Genomic DNA, 6,356 nt, shown 5'->3' with positions numbered 1-6,356 from the left:
AAAGGGTTCTCAAAATATTGAGCAGAAAGTATGTTCCTATGTCCAGTTTGACCCTTGACTTTTGACCATGTGACCTCAAAATCAAGAGGGGTCATCTTCTCCTGAAGATGTAACAGTGTAACAAGTTTGATGTCTGTCAAGCAGAGGGTTCTTGAGATAGTGAGCGGACAGTGTCTTCCTATGTCTAGAGTAAATTGACCCTTGACCTTTGGACCTGAAAAACAATAGGGGTGCTCTTCTACTCATAACTATCCCATATGTGAAATATCATTACGATCAAGTGAATGGTTCTCAAGATATTGAGCGGACAACATATGGTCTACCGACCGACCGGCAAGTCCAACGCAATATGCTCCTCTTCTTTGATGGGGGCATAAAATACATTACTGGGTGGATGAATTTACTCACCACATAAAATTCAACATGTATATATATTCTTTATTGTTGAAGATATACGTCTTATGGCATACATGTCTACAAAAATAAATTCACAATTGTATGGCATGGCATGGCATTATATGGTATGAGTGTAATTATATCAATATCAGATGAAAGCATATCTATATTTTCAAAAGATAAATGGAGAATCCGGGTATCGATCCCGGTACCTCTCACATGCTAAGCGAGCGCTCTACCACTTGAGCTAATTCCCCTATGAACATTCAGAATCATGAAGTTAACTCCTGTCTATTGTTCTAATGGTTATTAATGTTGTGTAACATAACCTTTGTAATTTCTACATCCTTCTTCCGTATATTCTGCAATGATATCATTAATTATAAAAATTCATGGTCCAAAATCTGAATAAAGTTTACCTACTTTGTTGTTTCTACGGTCTGTTAACAAATCCTAATCATAAGGACCCCATGTTTTACTGAGTGGGTGAAAGATATGACGTTTCACAGACCAATCATCAAAATCGAAACAATTACTAAATGGCATCGGCAATTTCATTCTCAGATCTTGGAATCCATTGTGTCTCTAACCTCGTTTTATTCTGCAAGCATATTCATGTACTAAAACTTTTAAAAAAAAAAAAAAAAATTATTTAAGAAATTTTCACATCACACATTATACATTTATTGCATGATAGTGAGGGAAATATGAAGATTTATTCACCCAAGAAAAATCATATTCCCCGAGGGCAACGCCCGAGGGGAATATGATTTTTCTTGGGTGAATAAATCTTCATATCTCCCGAACATTCATGCAATAAATTGTTTATTATACCGAAACAAAGCAAGACCACAAAATTGTATTTGAGATTGGAGTTTACTCATCTATACATCGTACATGTATGTAGCTGAGATCGCCCTAACAGTAACACCGCGCCGTCAATGTATATATAGAAGGTACAAACAGCGAAACACAGTGATATGATAACCAGTTTTTGTATTTCCATTCTCCTTGAATGCTGATTTACTTGCATGTTTTTATATCAACCAAAATCAGTCGATTTTAAAACTGTATATCAAAGACCCGCATATTTTGTGCCTTACGAACTATGAAAGTAGAATGACTCGGACTAATTGTGACGTCATAATACACTTCGTCTACTTTGACGTTAAATTTATGGAAAATGCACGAAGCTGCCCAAGGGGAAATATGATAGGGAGATGATGTTTGAGAGGGAGATATGAAGTCTTCAAACTTCCACCAGAGTTCGTTTGCTCACAAACCAAACTCTTCCACTTAGGCATTATGGGATAGCGATTTCTTAGGCCTCGTATACTGTGACGTCACTGTAGAATGACGAAAAAACATAACGTCAAACGTAACCAACTTTCAAAACAAGAACGTAAACATCAAATTCATTACTTTACACAATAATTTGAACAGAGTATCCCTACTTTTTAATGATCTTTTGATCATTTTATGTTTAAAATAAAATCCATACTTTTATATTAATGCTTTTAATATTAATATCTTCAGACTTTTAACTGCGAACTACTTCTTTAGTGTAATTTGTCTGCGTGATAATCGCGGACTCACAATATACAAATCTGTATATTGTGGTGCGTCACATAGGAGAGGTCTATTCGTAGGCACTGTGACGTAATGAGGCCTCGACGGGGAGTTTGATGAAGTCTTGTCTTCCCTGGCACGTGACTGTCTAGACCAATCAGATTACGCGTTGCATAGAATTCTCATACTGAGGTATAATAAATATCAATGTTTCATAGATATGAGAAATAGGTTAGAAGGGTATTTTCACACAACATATTCATTTTGAAATCGGAATATTATTAGGTATACTGTATGCATTTCATGTTTATCTTATTCTTTTATGTAAATATATGTATGATGTAAAAATCTTTTTCAGGAGAGAAAGAGAGGGGGGAGTTAGAGGTACATAAGTATTATTGTCTTGGTTACAGATTTTGATAAATACAATAGATCTAGATATAATATATACATGTATATATATTAATCATCAAAACACAAAAAAACTCTATTTGATAAAAAAAAAAAGTACAGAGAGACCTACATGTCTATCCTAAAACTTGACAATGATGAATTCTGCTATTCTTTGTTCATACTAGGGTTGTCAATAATCTTAATAACATTCTGGGCATCAGTATTGACTAATCCATTAACTAGCTTGAAAACTTTAAACGGTAATTTGAACAGCTATAAGTTCTCTCCTGGTAGAACTCTGACACTTCTGACTCCACGTATGATGAATTACACATTTAACAGTGGTTACTGCGGTACGATTAGCATCTGGACACACAATCTTCTCAGAGTTTATAACCCTGTGGCTTTGTAGTATTCTGCTCCGGGGACGACTGATCCAAATTTTGTCTATGCGGACGAAAATACTCTCCCGGATTTGTCAGAGCACGCTGTCCTGGATATGATCTTGCTGCTTGATTGTAGGGTTTCTTGATGTTTCTTTTTTTTTTTTTTTTTTTACTCTTAAGCTGAATTGTCAAAACTTGGAAGCAACGTCGGCTTCATCAGAAATAGAATAATCATGATAGTCTTCGACGACATCCCATCCATATTTGTTAGCAATGTGAACATTTCCTTTTCTTTAAGTGATTAACAGTAGCATTAAAATATCTACAGCAAAATTAATCGTATTAAGTACTGCTGAGCAGATTGTCTACCACGTGACCCGAATTCGATTCAATCACAAGTGGCAGCAGCTACACTCTGGAACTCTCTGCCTGATACCCTCCGCCGTTGTCAGAATTTGAACACTTTTAAAAAACATTTAAAATCATATCTTTTTAGACTTGCATATTATTAGTATTATAGGTGGTTAAATCTTTATGGTTTCTTTACCATCATTTTAACATGACTTTTTCAAGTGTATAATTGTATATTTATTTCAACTATTGTATTTTATAGCATTTGATTGTACGGCGTGGAACTTTTTTCATGCATATCATGTTTTAGATTTTATTAATTTTACTTCGCATTATTGATGTTTTTCTAGCATTGTTTTGATATTATCTGTCTTAATGCTATTATAATTTCCTTTTACTACGTTTATAACATGCTGTATCATTTTTATTGTGTGCAGCGCTCTAGAGTGGTTATTTATAGTCATATAGGGCGCTATATAAATAAATTTTATCATTATTATTAAGTACGGTATGTAAAAACAGGTTTGTCCTGGTTGAATGTTCATTGATGGCCAATTCACCTTCCACGGCCCTTTATATACCATCACCATATACAGTTGTAACCACTGTGTGCTTACGCCTAATAAATAGCACGCATTATACATTACATTTAGAAAAACCTGATAGCAAATGAGTTTTGGAAATGTAAAATGTTGGTAAAATAACTACTACACACCACCAAATGTTTAGAGTATGAACGCCTTTGAATTTCTGCAAAGGTTAGTAGTACAATGTCCTCGTGATTGTTACATCCTTTTTATATGTTCGTCGAAGACGGGACGTATTATGGTATGGCGTCGTCCGTCTGTCTGTCCAGACCTTGTGGGCAGGATACAGACCGAACCGCAAGCTTTTGGATTTTACAACGTGGTACATTTGATCACCATGATGAGAGGAAGATGCCTTATGTTTTTCAAGGTCAAGGTCGCAGTATCACTTAGTTGGAAAACCCTGTAGACAGGATTCAAAACGAACCGTAAGTTCCAGGATGTTGCAACTTGGTACATTCGATCACCATGATAAGAGGAAGATGCCTATTATTTTTCAAGGTCAAAGGACAAGGTCACAGTATTACTTAGTAGGAAAATCTTGTAAGCAGTATACAAACCGAACTGTTGGGGCTAGGACCGTCAAATTTAGTACACATACACTTTATGCCAAGCGAAGGTTGTCTCTTGTTTCTCAAGGTCAAAGTCGTAGTAGCAGGACGCAGACCAATTCGTTGGGGCAAGGACCATTAAACTTGATCCACATACATCTTATGCCAAATGAAAATATTACATAGAGAGTACATGATTTGTCTTGTTTTTTCGATGCAAAGGAAAGTAGGTAAGAAAAACGCCCTATATTAGCTTTTCATGTATTATGTACCGTTGGTGGTACTCTTGTTTCGTATTATCAGATATCTCATTAATCATCAACTTTGAATAGCAAGTGGACTGCACCTGTAAGTAAAAGTGCAATTCTTTTAAAAGTGTTTTGCTTTTGCGCATATACTTTAAAATTTTCTTTCTCTTTTTTTCATGTTGAGAGAGAGAGAGAGAAATTCCTAATGTCTGATTCAATCTTCAGGGCACATGGACACGATTTTATTTTTCCATTTTTATGTTTGTAATGCTTAACTAAAGCATTTCTAATGGTCAACCGAAATTTGTGAATCAATTTTTTAGTTAAAAGTGATGTAGAGGTACATTTTTTTGTTATGTAAACAAGGCTCGTGCCATGTTTTTCTTTACATATTATACATTGGTACATACTTGGTAGAAAATAGCATGTTTAAAACAAAATGAGATGTGCCAAACACTAGAAACTATTTAATTGTGTTCAAATTGAACTGTAAATTTAAAAAAAATCTGCTATAAACGAAACCTTTACTTAAATATCTAGCCTATGTAAACAAAAACATGGCACGAGCCTTGATTACCTGTATTTCCCATCATCCCGTGGGGAGCCGGTTTAGAATAGGTCCTTAGTACCCCTTTCATATCGTAGGAAGCGACTAAATGGGGTGGTCCTTCGGATGAGACCGCAAAAACCGAGGTCCCATGTCACAGCAGGTGTGGCACGATAAAGATCCCTCCCTGCTCAAAGGCCGTAAGCGCCGAACACAGGCCTAAAATTTGCAGTCCTTCACCGGCAATGGTGAAGTCTCCATATGAATGAAATATTTTCGAGAGGGACGTTAAGTAATATACAATCAATCATGTATCTCCCATGTACCTCGACAACTAAAATTTATAGTTTTTGCTGACCATTAGAAATACCTTAGGATTGAAAATGTAATAATAAAATTTGAAAATGTTTACCTCAAACCATGCCCCTTTAATAGATATATAAGAATATTAAAAGTCGCTGGCTACTGAAAATTAAAAGTCGTTGGTTACTGAAAATTAACAGTCGCTGGTTTCTGAAAATTAATCCTACAAGAGGAATAACAAGTAACGTTTACACCATCAAAAGAAGCATAGATAGTTCACCATTGCCAGCTACAATTTTCTCAGGGTGTGACGTTGTCCGCATGCAATAGGAAATCAAGGTTTAAAGGGAAAGGTAACCCTAACCACATTGTTGTTTTTATGAATAAAGTATTATTTATTGATATCGTAAATGACAGTCTATAACACCAACAAGCCTTGCTTAACGATTTAATCAATATTAATCTATCATATATTTTAAATTACCCGCCGCTAAGAGAGCGGACAATGAAGTTTAATTTATGACGTCACATCGTCGGCACTGACAAGTCACGAACAGTTGGAGCCGAATAGATTTGAGCCCGTTCTTTCGCAAGAGGGAATTGAGAATAGAAGACGTTCATTCGAGTCGCATAGGCCTCTGAACCTGAAAAGAAAACACTATTTTTAAAAAATGGATGGAGAATCCGGGTATTGATCCCGGTACCTCTCACATGCTAAGCGAGCGCTCTACCACTTGAGCTAATTCCCCCAATGCACATTCAGAATCATGAAGTTAACTCCTTTCTATTGTTCTAGTGGTTATTAATGCTGTGTAACATAACCTTGTAATTTCTACATCCTTCTTCCGTATATTCTGCAATGATATCATTAATTATCAAAATTCATGGTTCAAAATTTGAAATAAATTTTACCTTCATTGAACTTTGTTGTTTCTACGGTCAGCTAATAAATCATAATCATAAGGACCCCGAATTTTTCTGACTCGAGTCTCATGGACATTGGAGGCACTTGTTTCACCTGACAC

The 6,356-nt window shown here is 35.6% G+C and overlaps 2 non-coding genes across 2 annotated transcripts; both read right to left on the bottom strand.

The window, feature by feature from the left end:
• Window positions 1-580: 580 nt before the first annotated feature.
• Trnaa-agc (transfer RNA alanine (anticodon AGC)) lies at window positions 581-653 on the bottom strand. Its single transcript has one exon. It is a non-coding gene; the product is annotated as a tRNA-Ala (tRNA).
• A 5,354-nt stretch (window positions 654-6,007) lies between these two features.
• Trnaa-agc (transfer RNA alanine (anticodon AGC)) lies at window positions 6,008-6,080 on the bottom strand. The gene has a single exon. It is a non-coding gene; the product is annotated as a tRNA-Ala (tRNA).
• Window positions 6,081-6,356: the final 276 nt, after the last annotated feature.

This window comes from Ostrea edulis, chromosome 5 (assembly GCF_947568905.1).
Source record: "Ostrea edulis chromosome 5, xbOstEdul1.1, whole genome shotgun sequence".
Taxonomy (NCBI): Eukaryota; Metazoa; Mollusca; class Bivalvia; order Ostreida; family Ostreidae; genus Ostrea; species Ostrea edulis.
The sequence above is the reverse complement of the archived record's forward strand: the minus strand, read 5'-3'. Positions and strand labels throughout refer to the sequence as shown.